General features: G+C 43.8%; 2 long non-coding RNA genes across 2 annotated transcripts; both read right to left on the bottom strand.

Moving 5' to 3' along the window:
* Nucleotides 1–5,645: 5,645 nt before the first annotated feature.
* LOC115539293 (uncharacterized) lies at nucleotides 5,646–8,224 on the bottom strand. The gene is made up of 2 exons (XR_003975814.1): nucleotides 8,164–8,224; nucleotides 5,646–6,233 (listed from the first exon to the last, which is right to left on the bottom strand). It is a non-coding gene; the product is annotated as an uncharacterized LOC115539293 (long non-coding RNA).
* Nucleotides 8,225–11,842: 3,618 nt separating this feature from the next.
* LOC115539292 (uncharacterized) lies at nucleotides 11,843–14,116 on the bottom strand. Its single transcript, XR_003975813.1, has 5 exons — nucleotides 14,089–14,116; nucleotides 13,854–13,879; nucleotides 13,680–13,710; nucleotides 12,230–12,282; nucleotides 11,843–11,873 (listed from the first exon to the last, which is right to left on the bottom strand). It is a non-coding gene; the product is annotated as an uncharacterized LOC115539292 (long non-coding RNA).
* Between the last annotated feature and the right edge of the window lie 1,773 nt (nucleotides 14,117–15,889).

Raw genomic sequence — 15,889 nt, forward strand, 5'->3', positions numbered from 1 at the left:
GTGCATTTCGCCGGCCCAACGCGAAGCAAGTATTCAAAACGCTACCGTGAACAACATGTGGATATAAAGGTTTTGACTGTGGGAGCTTCGGTGTGGGAGTTATAGCCTAAAACGCGTTTTCAGAACATTCCATTGGCCAAATAGGAGATAGAAAATGTCGTCGTTTTTTGGCGCCGCCCTGTGGCGAAATTTTCCAAAGACAATTTTCCTTTGCCAAATAACTCCCGCCCACATTAATAATTCTTGGCCATATTTTCTATATAGACTCGGGTTTGCCCCTTGATGGTTTCCCTTGAGTTTGAAGAACATTCCTTTGGCCAATTAGAAGATATACAATTTCCTCGTTTATTGCGCCCCCTAATGGCGAAACATTCCGAATTCTTTATTGAACGCCATTAAGGGTAGCACCGACATGTGTCTAAAATTTGGACTTGATCCGATGTGTAATTTTGGTATTTTTTGAATTTTTGCGTTTCGACGTAAAACGTAGCTAATAAACAAATATTCAAAATGCTACCGTTTCGTAATCGAAGGTCGGATCAAAAAGTGTTTGAGTTTTTCTTTTCGTGTGCGTCTGAAGATGTCGTGTGCAAAGTTTGGTGTCGATTGGTCAAGAAATGTGGGAGGAGTAGGGAAAATTCAGTTTTGCGGTTTTCGCGATTTTGCGAAAAAAAATTATAGACGCAAATGGGCGTGGCCTATGCCAAAAGTTGCAGCAGACTCCAGTGAATATGTGTGTACAAGTTTTTGGACTGTGGTAGGTTCGGTGTGGGAGTTATAGCCCCAAACGCGTTTTCCCTTGGTATAGCGCCACCTAGTGGCCGGCGTGTCTGTATTTTGCCGTCTGCATAGTCTTCAGGGACCTGGATCTATTCATGCAATTGGCGTGTCGGCACCATTTACGGTCTGGGCTGTGGTACCACTTCTAGCCGGGAATAATAATAACTAGAACTGCAAGCAGTTATGCAGGGGTCCAAGAAGTGTGCATTTCGCCGGCACAACGCGACAAGAAATGTGCGTTTCGCCGGCACAACGCGAAGCAAGTAATCAAAACGCTACCGTGAACAACATGTGGATGTAAAGGTTTTGACTGTGGGAGCTTCGGTGTGGGAGTTATAGCCTAAAACGCGTTTTCAGAATATTCCATTGGCCAGTTGGGAGATATATTATTTCGTCGTTTTTTTGCGCCCCCTTGTGGCTAAATTTTCCAAAGACAATTTTCCTTTGCCAAAAACTCCCGCCCACATTAATAATTCTTGGCCATATTTTCTATATAGACTCGGGTTTGCCCCTTGATGGTTCCCTTATAGTTTGAAGAGCATTCCCCTGGCCAATTAGAAGATATACAATTTCCTCGTTTATTGCGCCCCCTAATGACGAAATATTCCGAATTCTTTACTGAACGCCATTAAGGGTAGCACCGACATGTGTCTAAAATTTGGACTTGATCCGATGTCTAATTTTGGTATTTTCTGAATTTTTGCGTATCGTCGTAAAACGTAGCTAATAAACAAATATTCAAAACGCTACCGTTTCGTAGTCGAAGGTCGGATCAAAAAGTGTTTGAGTTTTTCTTTTCGTGTTCGTCTGACGATGTCGTGTGCAAAGTTTGGTGTCGATTGGTCAAGAAATGTGGGAGGAGTAGGGAAAAAACAGTTTTGCGGTTTTCGCGATTTTGCGAAAAAAAATTATAGACGCAAATGGGCGTGGCCTATGTCAAAAGATGCAGCAGACTCCAGTGAATATGTGGGTACAAGTTTTTGACTGTGGAAGGTTCGGTGTGGGAGTTATAGCCCCAAACGCGTATTCCTTGGTATAGCGCCACCTAGTGGCCGGCATGTCTGGATTTTGTCGTCTGCCGTCACCTCACCGACCTGGATCTAGTCATGCTATTGGCGTGTCGGCACCATTTACGGTTTGGGCTGTGGTACCACTTCTAGCTGGGAATAATAATAATAGGAAGAAAAATCCTTACAAAAACAATAGGGATCCAACCTGTTGGCTTGGACCCCTAATAATAATAAGAAAAATCCTTACAAAAACAATAGGGATCCAACCTGTTGGCTTGGACCCCTAATAAAAAAAATCCTTACAAAAACAATAGGGATCCAACCTGTTGGCTTGGACCCCTAATAAAAATCCTTACAAAAACAATAGGGATCCAACCTGTTGGCTTGGACCCCTAATAATAATAACTAGAACTGCAAGCAGTTATGCAGGGGTCCAAGAAGTGTGCATTTCGCCGGCACAACGCGACAAGAAATGTGTGTTTCGCCGGCACAACACGAAGCAAGTATTCAAAACGCTACCGTGAACATGTGGATATAAAGGTTTTGACTGTGGGAGGTTCGGTGTGGGAGTTATAGCCCAAAACGCGTTTTCAGAACATTCCATTGGCGATTAGGAGATGTATTATTTCGTCGTTTTTTTGCGCCCTCTTGTGGCGAAATTTTCCAAAGACAATTTTCCTTTTCCAAATAACTCCCGCCCACATTAATAATTCTTGACCATAATTTTTATATAGACTCGGGATTGCCCCGTGATGGTTTCACTTGAGTTTGAAGAACATTCCTTTGGCCAATTAGAAGATATACAATTTCCTCGTTTATTGCGCCCCCTAATGGCGAAATTTTCCGAAATTTTTATCGTACGACATTAAGGTTAGCACCAACATGTCTGTAAAATTTGGACTCGTTCCGATGTCTAATTTTGGATTTCTTTGGATTTTTGATTTTCCACGTCTAATTTAGCTCATAAAACCAATATTCAAAACGCTACTGTTTCGTCGTCGAAGGTCCGATCAAAAAAGTGTCTACCAATTCTATGCGTGTGCGTCTGAAGATGCCGTGTGCAAAGTTTGGTGTCGATTGGTCAAGAAATGTGGGAGGAGTAGGGAAAATACAGTTTTGCGGTTTTCGCGATTTTGCGAAAAAAAATTATAGACGCAAATGGGCGTGGCCTATGCCAAAAGTTGCAGCAGACTCCAGTGAATATGTGTGTACAAGTTTTTGGACTGTGGGAGGTTCGGTGTGGGAGTTATAGCCCCAAACGCGTTTTCCCTTGGTATAGCGCCACCTAGTGGCCGGCGTGTCTGTATTTTTGTGGTCTGCGTAATGTTCACGGACCTGGATCTAGTCATGCAATTGGCGTGTCGGCACCATTTACGGTTTGGGCTGTGGGCCCACTTCTAGAGGGAAATAATAATAACTAGAACTGCAAGCAGTTATGCAGGGGTCCAAGAAGTGTGCATTTCGCCGGCACAACGCGACAAGAAATGTGCGTTTCGCCGGCACAACGCAAAGCATGTGTTCAAAACGCTACCCTGAACCTGTGGATACAAAGGCAAAACGCTACCCTGAACCTGTGGATACAAAGGATTTGACTGTGGTAGGAGTAGCGAGAAGTCAGTGTAGCGTTTTCGCGGCGAAATTTTGTAGAAGATATACAATTTCCTCGTTTATTGCGCCCCCTAATGGCGAAATTTTCCGATTTTTTTATTGAACGCCATTAACGGTAGCACCGACATGTCTCTAAAATTTGGACTCGATCCGATGTCTAATTCTGGATTTTTTTGGATTTTTGATTTTCCACGTCTAATTTAGCTAATAAACAAATATTCAAAACGCTACCGTTTCGTTATCGAAGGTCGGATAAAAAAAGTGTCTGAGGGTTTCTGTCCGTGTGCGTCTGAAGATGTCGTATGCAAAGTTTGGTGTCGATTGGTCAAGAAATGTGGGAGGAGTAGCGAAAAAGCAGTTTAGCGGTTTTCGCGATTTTGCGAAAAAAAATTATAGACGCAAATGGGCGTGGCCTATGCCAAAAGATGCAGCAGACTCCAGTGAATATGTGGGTACAAGTTTTTGACTGTGGGAGGTTCGGTGTGGGAGCTATAGCCCCAAACGTGTTTCTCCTTGGTATAGCGCCACCTAGTGGCCGGCATGTCTGGATTTGGTTATCTGAGTAGCGGTGCCGGACCTGGTTCTAGTCATGTAATTGGCGCGTGTGCACCATTTACGGTTTGGGCTGTGGACCCACTTTCAGGGGGAATAATAACAAACACTACAAAAACAATAGGGATCCAACCTGTTGGCTTGGACCCCTAACTAGAACTGCAAGCAGTTATGCAGGGGTCCAAGAAGTGTGCATTTCGCCGGCACAACGCGACAAGAAATGTGCGTTTCGCCGGCACAACGCGAAGCATGTGTTCAAAACGCTACCCTGAACCTGTGGATACAAAGGATTTGACTGTGGTAGGAGTAGCGAGAAGTCAGTGTAGCGTTTTCGCGGAAAAATTTTGTAGAAGATATACAATTTCCTCGTTTATTGCGCCCCCTAATGGCGAAATTTTCCGATTTTTTTATCGAACGACATTAAGGCTAGCCCCGACATGTGTGTAAAATGTGGACTCGATCCGATGTCTAATTTTGGATTCTTTTGGATTTTTGATTTTCCACGTCAAATTTAGCTAATAAACCAATATTCAAAACGCTACCGTTTCGTCGTCGAAGGTCCGATCAAAAAAGTGTCTATCATTTCTATGCGGGTGCGTCTGAAGATGCCGTGTGCAAAGTTTGGTGTCGATTGGTCAAGAAATGTGGGAGGAGTAGCGAAAATACAGTTTTGCGGTTTTCGCGATTTTGCGAAAAAAAATTATGGACGCAAATGGGCGTGGCCTATGCCAAAAGTTGCAGCAGACTCCAGTGAATATGTGTGTACAAGTTTTTGGACTGTGGGAGGTTCGGTGTGGGAGTTATAGCCCCAAACGCGTATTCCTTGGTATAGCGCCACCTAGGGACCGGCGTGTCTGGATTTTGTTATCTGAGTAGCGGTGCCGATTCTGGATCTAGTCATGCAATTGGCGCGTGTGCACCATTTACGGTTTGGGCTGTAGTTCCACTTTCACGGGGAGGTAGTATAATAAAAATCCTTACAAAAACAATAGGGATCCAACCTGTTGGCTTGGACCCCTAATAATAATAATAATAATAAAAATCCTTACAAAAACAATAGGGATCCAACCTGTTGGCTTGGACCCCTAAAAATCCTTACAAAAACAATAGGGATCCAACCTGTTGGCTTGGACCCCTAAAAATCCTTACAAAAACAATAGGGATCCAACCTGAAAATCCTTACAAAAACAATAGGGATCCAACCTGTTGGCTTGGACCCCTAACTACAATAAATGCAATATTTTACAAGAAAGAAATCCGACTGAATGTGCAACGTTAATGAATTCATTGTTTTTTCAGCGTGACCAGGAGCCACCTAGTGGCCGTATGTGATAGGGGAGAATAGTCTCTTAGGGTAGACCCACTGAACGGGAAAACACAATCGAAACGCATTTTAAATGAGTTGCGCTTGAGTCACCGCTCGGTGACTCAAGAAGTATGCACTTCATATCTCTCACTGAGGTGCACTCTCACATAGACTGTGAGGGTGACATTAGTGTCACGTGACTTTCTCATGATAAAATCTTAAATAAAGCTTTTGAACTTTAAAACATTTTAATCAAATGGTAAGAATAATGACAAAAATGTAAGACAACATTTAAAAAAAATATCACGAAAAAAATTCTCTCAAAGACATGTGGCTCCTCTCACCCAACATCTCCATCTCCATATCATCATTCCCTGTACATCTTCCTCGGCGGTCGCCCAAGAGAGGTGGAGCTTGGACCCAAGCCAACGTTACCCATCATATCCCAGGACGCCTCACAGAGCACACCTCACACTATCTATTAACACCTCGCTTGTCTTTGCTCTGTGAGCCACATATAGAAGAATAATGTGAGGATTGATCAAATAATGATGTTAGACACACCACGCTTCTTCTCCTGTGAAAGCTGGCATCAGGGAGGAATCAGACTGGTGTATTTCCTCTCCTAGTTTCTGAGTTTGAACCATCAGATTCACTTTCATGTTGATCCAGAATTTCTCGAACTGCGTTACTTTGTCTCCTGTAATGTCATTCCCCTTCAATAGTGAATCACGGTCGATGGGAAACATGGGTCTAATAGCGATATTAAAGAATCCTGTTACGTTCTTTGGGCAGCTTTTGGACTGGACCCATCTCAATGTCTAGCTGTCCAGTACCAGACCGGTAGGCGAGGGCATCCAGACTCTGGTCATCATCATGACCATCCATAGTTACATCAGGGGTACTTGTTCTTGAAGTGTGTTCTTGTTGGTCCCCGGTTGGTGCAGGAGATTCACTGGACATTAGTGGTGTAGTTTCTGGGAGAGAAGGCAGCAGAGAGTCAGGACATACAGCCAGCCTCCACATGCAGCAACACTCACTGAAGACTGAAGCCCAGTGGAGCAGCTCTGCAGCTGGGTACTCACTCTACACACACAGGGGCGGCCTTCCCTACAGGCGGGTTAGGCGGCTGCCTAGAGCGCCATCTAGAGGGGGAGCGCAAAATAATGCGCCCGAAAAAAAAATAAATAAAAAAAATCACCTATCGGCCACGTCTCCATACCCCCCCCGCCCCCCCCCCCGGTCAACAATCTCGCCTAGAGCGCCAAATGTGCTGGGGCCGCCCCTGCACACACACACACACACACACACAGGGGCGGCCCCAGCACATTTGGCGCTCTAGGCGAGCTTCACTCCTGGCGCCCCCCCCCCCCCCCCCCCCCTCCGCAAAAAAAAAAAAAGTTTGTTAATTCCCCACGAAAACTGAATTGCAACCTTGAAAAACTGTTTTGCCCTGTAACTGCATTTCTTTCACATAAACACAACAACGATCGCAACGATGAACAAACATTAATTCAAGAATAAAATCCACAGAGGAAAAAATTGCGCCCCGGATGGCTTTTGCCTCTTGATTTTCTTGATTTCGTTCTTGATTCTCGATTCTTGAAAACACTCTAACCAAACGCCTTATAGTACTAGCATGTTCTGACGAAACCAAGGAGGTAGGTTCCCCTTCCGTTTTCGACTCTCTCGACTTTTTGGCTCATTTTACCCTAATGTTAGATTTATTTTTTTTAATGTCAAAATATTGGTTGGAGATATAGAAGGGGCGCAAAAATATGCGCCAGGAGGAAAATATATAATTTTTTTTTTTTTTTTTTTTTCGGGCGCATTATTTTGCGCTCCCCCTCTAGATGGCGCTCTAGGCGGCCTCCTAACCCGCCTGTAGGGAAGGCCGCCCCTGCACACACACACACACACACACACACACACACACACACACACACACACACACACACACACACACAGCCAGAAACACAAACAACCAGAAACACACACAGCCAGACACACATACACAAACAGCCAGAAACGCGCACACAAAGCCAGACACATGTAGCCAGACACACACAACCAGAGACACACAGTACCACCACAACCCACACAACCAGGGACTCACCCAGAAACACAAACACCCAACACAAGTAGAGACTCAACCAGACACACACAACCACCCCCCAAAACCAGTAACACAACCCACCCACAAAACCACACACAAAAAACATGACACACACAATGAGCATGACTATAGATAACGGTTGACCAGTAGTGTTCAATTAGACAAGTGAAAAAAGGTCCAAAGGTCATCTTGGTTTAAATTATTTTTGATGGGATTAAGTTGCACTCTAATATAGTCTTATATATTCCCTCGTATCTATCTGTGGATAAAACATTTCAGAGGTACAGGGTGAACTGATCGTGATATTTAATATAATCTGGATTAGTTCATATTGTCATTATTTATATAACTGAAGCTTTAACATAATTAACACAACTCACCTTCAGCAGGCTGTGTTTCAGTGGAGGGAGCTGGAGGGATGGATGTCTCTAGACCTGCAGGCTGTGTTTCACTGGAGGGAGCTGGAGGGATGGATGTCTCTAGACCTGCAGGCTGTGTTCCACTGGAGGGAGCTGGAGGGATGGATGTCTCTAGACCTGCAGGCTGTGTTTCACTGGAGGGAGCTGGAGGGATGGATGTCTCTAGACCTGCAGGCTGTTTTTCACTGGAGGGAGCTGGAGGGATGGATGTCTCTAGACCTGCAGGCTGTGTTTCGCTGGAGGGAGCTGGAGGGATGGATGTCTCTAGACCTGCAGGCTGTGTTTCACTGGAGGGAGCTGGAGGGATGGATGTCTCTAGACCTGCAGGCTGTGTTTCACTGGAGGGAGCTGGTGGGATGGATGTCTCTAGACCTGCAGGCTGTGTTTCACTGGAGGGAGCTGGAGGGATGGATGTCTCTAGACCTGCAGGCTGTGTTCAAACACACAGTTCATCCATACTGTTACCACTGCATTAAGTCCTTTGTCATTCTACTACATAAAAGATAGCACTGTACAAATACACTTCATATAATTTGACTAAGACCTACAATTAATTAGTACAACGGTGTAACTGCAAAATTTAAAAATAATAATAATAACAAAGACGAAATAACAGTTTATTATTAATGACACAGAGACCACAAATAATGGGTTGAACGTACAGGCTCCAGAGAGAGGAGAGGTGTGGATGAGGGACCAGGTGTTCTTTCTCCAGCAGCTCCACCTGGACGGTTATAGAGTAGATAAAGTTAGCCTTACATAACAAACAAAACCTGGTCCAGTCTATCCTCTAACCCAACTCCTCCACCTGAACCAGAGACCTCATGTTGCCAGCCAGTGGGGTGCATGAACGCGCTATAAGAGCGGCGTTCATTGAACGCTCTCATATATTTTGTGAACGTTGAACGACGCTCACGCACTGTTTACCGGCTCCTGTGGATTAACTGCAACAGGCATGCCAGCATGGCCTCTTAAAACAATAATGACAACGGAGCTACCGCTGAAGCCAGTGGTGCATATGAATATTTGAAAGAGTTTTATGTACAAACAAGTACAGATTTGAACGGTAAAAGTCTGAACGTCTGAACAAATTTAGATGTATGACGGATTGATGAGCAACGTTTGCTACAGTCCACTGGGTAGGCTAGTGGACTGATCTATCCTGCACACATCTAGGTGGACACGCCCACCTGTGATGTCAGAAGCTGCACATTTTCAAACGGCTGGTAACGGCTAATCACACTCACCCCTGGTGGTATAATATGTCCCCTTTAAACAGTATTTTGGGTCATTTTCATTGGGTGATGCAATTAAATGTGAGTCCACAACATCAGTCAAGACAGTCATGACACTGTCCGAATTAGTATTGGGAAAATGTACACTTGTGTACATACACACTCTCTACACAATAATATATTTTTTCAATGGACAACCCACACATATAGACAGAAGGAATGGAAAATAAATGTTAAACCTTTGATTGTCAGCACCTCTGTCTGGGCTCAGGGACTCTTTGGCCTCCTGCTGGTTATTCTGTGTTTTGTCCACCATGCGTCTATTGTTGCTGTGCTTCTGACTCCGCCTCTCACCTCTACATCCTGCCGGTGTTAGTTTCCCGCCCTGTTTCCTTCTCACCTGTTCCTCATTGTGTGTTAACTACTCAGCCTATGTATATCCTGGGCTGTCAGTGCCACCTTGTTAGATTGATCTTACGTTTGGTCTTGGCTTACCTAGTCAGGTCAAAAGGCCCCGTAGTCTGCCTGCCTGGCTCCTGCCGGCCTGGTTCCAGCCTGCCTGGTTCCTGCCTGTCTGGTTCCTGCCTGTTTTTGGCCTTTGCCTGGGTTTCTGTCCTCTGCCTGCTCCCTGACTTCTCTTCAGAAGGTGACCTGTCTTTTCTTCCTTTGTTTGGATTGTTTCCCTGTCTCAGTCTACAGCGTCCTTGTGCCCTTTTTGTGTTTTTGCAATCTTCCTGTGAGACCGGACTTTATGAGGTGGAGTCTCCCGGTCCCTTGTCACAAACAGACCACAAACTAAGACGCAATGTTCAACCCTTTATTAGTGTGCTCTCATAAAAGCATACCCCAACAACCAGCCCTCTCTAACTCCACTTCATCACAAACAATAGTATGTAACTAACAATGTTTGACTGACACATGAAAGAAGGCCATGTAATGCTAATCCCAGCACCCCAAATGCTTCCTGAACAACTCAAGGCAAGTAGTAAAAAAGAAGTACAGGAATTACTTAAAAAAAAAAAAAAAAAATTAAATGTAAATAAGAAATCATCATTGAAATACAGTGCAGTAAATTGGCAAATATTTTCATTAAAGGTTTTGCATCTGTTATTTTAAATTTTATTCCCTAAATGATTACGGTCAAAAGCCTTCAAAAAAGTGATTAGTGGTTACTAAAAGTTTAGCAGAAAAACAACAAGAAAAGATACTTGCATGGGTGAAATATGTACGTGTCATCGTTTGCAAAATATTGAGGAACGTTAGTAACGTTGCAAAAAAATATATCATAAAGAAAATATCGTCTTCCTTGGTGGTCGCCCAAGAGAGGTGGAGCTTGGACCCAAGCCAAGGTTACCCATCATACCCCAGGACGCCTCACAGAGCACACCTCACACTATTTATTAACACCTCGCTTCTCTTTGCTCTGTGAGCCACATATAGAAGAATAATGTGAGGATTGATCAAATAATGATGTTAAACACACCACGCCTCTTCTCCTGTGAAAGCTGGCATCAGGAAGGAATCAGACTGGTGTATTTCCTCCCCTAGTTTCTGAGTTTGAACCATCAGATTCACTTTCATGTTGATCCAAAATTTCTCGAACTGCATTACTTTGTATCCTGTAATGTCATTCCCCTTCAATAGTGAATCACGGTCGATGGGAAACTTGGGTCGAACAGCGATATTAAAGAATCCTGTTACGATCTTTGGGCAGTGTTTGGACTGGACCCATCTCAATGTCTAGCTGTCCAGTACCAGACCGGTAGGCGAGGGCATCCAGACTCTGGTCATCATCATGACCATCCATAGTTACATCAGGGGTAGTTGTTCTTGAAGTGTGTTCTTGTTGGTCCCCGGTGGGTGCAGGAGATTCACTGGACATTAGTGGTGTAGTTTCTGGAAGAGAAGTCAGCAGAGAGTCAGGACATACAGCCAGCCTCCACATGCAGCAACACTCACTGAAGACTGAAGCCCAGTGGAGCAGCTCTGCAGCTGGGTACTCTCAGGTGGAGATCACAACCAGACACAGTACCACCACCCCACACAACCAGGGACTCAAACACAAACACCCAACACAAGTAGAGACTCAACCAGACACACAACCACCCCCTAAAACCAGTAACACAACAAACCCACACAACCACACACAAAAAACAAGACACACACAATGAGCAGGATTATAGATAACGGTTGACCAGTAGTGTTCAATTCAAGTGAAAAAAGGTCCAAAGGTAATCTTGGTTTAAATTATTTTTTGATGGGATTAAGTTGCACTCTAAGATAGTCTTATATATTCTCTCGCATCTATTTGTGGCCATAACATTTCAGAGTTAGAGGGTGAACTGATCGTGATATTTAATAGAATCTGGATTAGTTCATATTGTCATTATTTATATAACTGAAGCTTTAACATAATTAACACAACTCACCTTCAGCAGGCTGTGTTTCACTGGAGGGAGCTGGAGGGATGGATGTCTCTAGACCTGCAGGCTGTGTTTCACTGGAGGGAGCTGGAGGGATGGATGTCTCTAGACCTGCAGGCTGTGTTTCACTGGAGGGAGCTGGAGGGATGGATGTCTCTAGACCTGCAGGCTGTGTTTCACTGGAGGGAGCTGGAGGGATGGATGTCTCTAGACCTGCAGGCTGTGTTTCACTGGAGGGAGCTGGAGGGATGGATGTCTCTAGACCTGCAGGCTGTGTTTCACTGGAGGGAGCTGGAGGGATGGATGTCTCTAGACCTGCAGGCTGTGTTTCACTGGAGGGAGCTGGAGGGATGGATGTCTCTAGACCTGCAGGCTGTGTTTCACTGGAGGGAGCTGGAGGGATGGATGTCTCTAGACCTGCAGGCTGTTTTCAAACATACAGTTCATCCATACTGTTACACCACTGCATTAAGTCCTTTGTCATTTTACTATATATAAGGTAGCACTGTACAAACACACTTTAGTCAATTAATTAGTAACAAGGTGAAACTAACATTTAACAAAAATAATAACAAATATAAACGCAAGCGGTGATTAACGGGGTCCGAGCAAAATTAAAATTCAAGAACACACTAATGGAAGATATATAAATATAACGTATAATTGTCATATTTAAGGAAAGATGTTCCACTTATAAACTTGGCCCCCTAATAATAATAAAGATGAAATAGAAGTTTATTATTAATGACACAGAGAGCACAAATAATGTGTTGAACGTACCCAGGGGAGAGGTGTGGTCCAGAGCCCAGCTGTCGCTTCTCCAGCAGTTCCATCTGGACGGTTATAGAGTAGATAAAGTTAGCCTAACATCACAAAGAAAACCTGTGTTTTCTTTGTGATGTTACTCTGCAGCAGCTACTCTGCTGCTGCAGAGTAGCTAGCTAGCCACCACACATGAAGGCTTTCCTTCCCTCCACCTCCTGTTTTCTCCATTTTCTAAATTGCGCGCCTGAAGCCTGCTTCTCTCTTTCTGCCTTTTTTCAGCGTCCAATAAAGTTTAGATATGTTCAGCTTTGGGCGCTGGAACCAGGGTAGCAGCACTCACCAACAAAATTATAGATGTAACCAAATGTCCAACAATGTTGAGAAAGCTTTCAAAGTTAATTTTTAAAGTCAGATCAGCTCTCTCAGAGCAGCTCTGAGAGAGTTCTGTACTCTTGGTGTACAGACGCTGTCCTGGTGTTTGGGGTCTCTGCACTTCAAATGAGTCTGGGGATTTTTAGCATCAAACAGTAACCCATCCCCCCACTTTCAGTGAACAAAGTAGGCTACAAGATGAAACCTCTGAGGGCAGCCAAGTGGATTACTTTTTTTATTTATTTATTTGTTAATTTGTTACCTCAAGGCAGAACATGGGGAAGGGTGCCTGATGAATTGTATTATTATTATTATTATTAATATTATTTAATTTCTTCCTTTGAGGGCTGGGATGCCCAAGCGACCGCCTATAGGGCCTATGCCTTTATGGTCTGAAGATTATTTAAGGGAATTTTGTGGTGAGAATTTGAGTCACCAATTACTTGTTCTTCCATTATTCAGTTAAAGAATGGCGGAAGTTCCTCCAAATGATTTTTTAATTTGTAGACCAAATCAGAATGATGAAAAAACCAAAGTTGCTCCATTGATGTTGTCCTCAACTAGGAGGCGTTGTGATCTTCCCTCGGAGGTTCTGTCCAACAGACGAGCGACCCGCCGACCGCGAGGCGTTGGTTTACAATACGGTCGGCCTATCAGAGTCCAGTGCGAATGCTGACCAAATTAAGATGTAACAAAGCCACACCTTCACCCTGAATAGGACCAAGTCTACGAACTAAAGGAGTGAAAGTGAAAGCGCCATTTCTACCCTTTGTCCCTGCTCTGTGTTGTCATGACGACTCAGTGAGCTTCGTTATAAACGCCACTGAGCTGCAGCTATGAGAGTAGTGTCTTATATACATGGATAGCTCCATTCTCAAATATAATATCTAGATGATGTTTTTCAGTAGGTCTGCCACTCTGGTCCCTCTGCTAGGTAGGCTCTGACTCTCTGGTACAATTAGATTAAATGTTTTGAATCACAGCGATATCATTTGACTTGGTGTCAGTAACCCTTGCAAATCAATGGATATTAATAAATGATCTGTGACTCATTTACAAAGTGAAACATGTGGAATAATATATAAGAACTTACCAGCTGACTCCCAAAACCTTTTCGATGTTTCCTTTTCCAATAAAATAAAATGTAAATAAAATATCAACATTGGGTTCATTACAAGGTCATCATCTAATAACTCCACCACTGCCAGCTAGGGTCACACATATTATTGTGGTCTGTACCAAACCATTGATAACAAGTAAAACTTACCCCCTCAAGACTTAGTTTAGCCAATTCTATGAAGAGATAAACAATACAGCAACATGTCAGGATAGCAGCCACTATCATTCAGCATAACCAAGATCCATTTTAGAGTTTAATGTAACCATATGATTATAACTGGTTGTGAATATTTTATAGACTCATAGTAATAATTTGTCTGGATTAGTTCATATTGTCATTAGTTACATAACTGCAGCTGTAACATACAATTAACACAACTCACCTTCAGCAGGCTGTGTTTCACTGGAGGGAGCTGGAGGGATGGATGTCTCTAGACCTGCAGGCTGTGTTTCACTGGAGGGAGCTGGAGGGATGGATGTCTCTAGACCTGCAGGCTGTGTTTCACTGGAGGGAGCTGGAGGGATGGATGTCTCTAGACCTGCAGGCTGTGTTTCACTGGAGGGAGCTGGAGGGATGGATGTCTCTAGACCTGCAGGCTGTGTTCAAACATACAGTTCAGTTACTGTTACACCACTGCATTAGGTCCTTAGTCATTCTACTGCATATTAGGTAGCACTGTACAAATACACTTTATAAAATTTGACTAAGACCTACAATTAATTAGTAACAAGGTGAAACTAACATTTAACAATAAGAATATCAATAATACTAAAGACGAAATAGCAGTTTATTATTAATGACACAGAGACCACAAATAATGGGCTGAACATACAAGCTCCGTAGAGGGGAGAGGTGTGGAACAGAGACCAGATGTCCCTTCTCCAGCAGCTCCACCTGGACGGTTATAGAGTAGATAAAGTTAGCCTAACATCACAAACAGAACCTGTAGCTGCTGCTGCAGAGTAGCTAGCTAGCCACCACACATGAAGGCTTTCCTTTCCCCCTCCTGTTTTCTCCATTTTCTAAATTGGAGCACTCATCAACAAAATAATAGATGTAACAAAATGTCCAATAACGTTGCAAAAGTTTCAGAGCAGATCTCGAAGTAGATCTCTCGGAGCAGCTCTGAGAGAGTTCTGTACTCTGGTGTACAGACGCTGTCCTGGTGTTTGGGGTCTCTGCACTTCAAATTAGTCTGGGGATTTTGAGCATCAAACAGTAACCCATCCCCCCACTTTCAGTGAACAAAGTAGGCTACAAGAGGAAACCTCTGAGGACAGCCAAGTGTATTACCTTATTTATTCATTTATTTGTTAATTTGTTACCTCAAGGCAGAACATGGGGTAACAAATGCACAATCAGTGGCGGTGGGTCAATAGAGGGCGCTAGGACGCCGCCCCTCCGTGAAATATTCACTTAAATATATCTGCTGCCAACTATTAAACAACTTTTATCAATACGAAATAAATCAACAAAAAATACATAGCTTTTATCCTAGTTTAATTGTGTGATATTCCTGTCACTGCCAGCAACCATTTAAATGCGTCTGAACATCAATGATTTGGTCTAGGCTAGTAGTTATTGGTCGTTGGAAATAAAGCCCTCTACTCCTCCAAGTCAGGGGCGCCGGCCGAGGTGAAGTCAATGTAGGCTCGCTAAATTTTTGCTGTCTATCAAGCAGAGACAGATTTTCATTGGCGCATGAAAATTCGCCCTCGGGTCGCACCAGTGTGCGCCCCAGGCCAATGGTATCGCTTTTCTTTTTTGTTATCACCACATGATTGGACAGCCATGAAGTAGGTATGTATATGCAGTGTAAGCTTGTCCAGGGCAGGTCCTGCAAGTCAGGATGTAGGCTATGAATCTGAATGAATAGTAGGTAAATAGGTAGTGGCCATCCCCAAAATGCCCCAGAATACAGGAAATCAAATCTATTAAATTCAAAAAAAATGTATGGGGGGGGGGGGGGGGGGGGACCCCATTCATTCTGGACTCGCCTGCGAGCGCCCCGCGTGGTCAGAGATTATTACTGTAACCAGTCCAGAAAACCGGAACTATCCCGCGAGTGCCCATTCTCCTCATATTAGACATTCTCTGATAGAACTAAAACAACCTATCGGTTACCTGCACAATGGGTCAGCAAACATAAAGGACAGGTTTAAAGCATTTCCTGGTCTGCCTAG

This window comes from Gadus morhua, unplaced genomic scaffold (genome assembly GCF_902167405.1).
Source record: "Gadus morhua unplaced genomic scaffold, gadMor3.0, whole genome shotgun sequence".
Lineage (NCBI taxonomy): Eukaryota > Metazoa > Chordata > Actinopteri > Gadiformes > Gadidae > Gadus > Gadus morhua.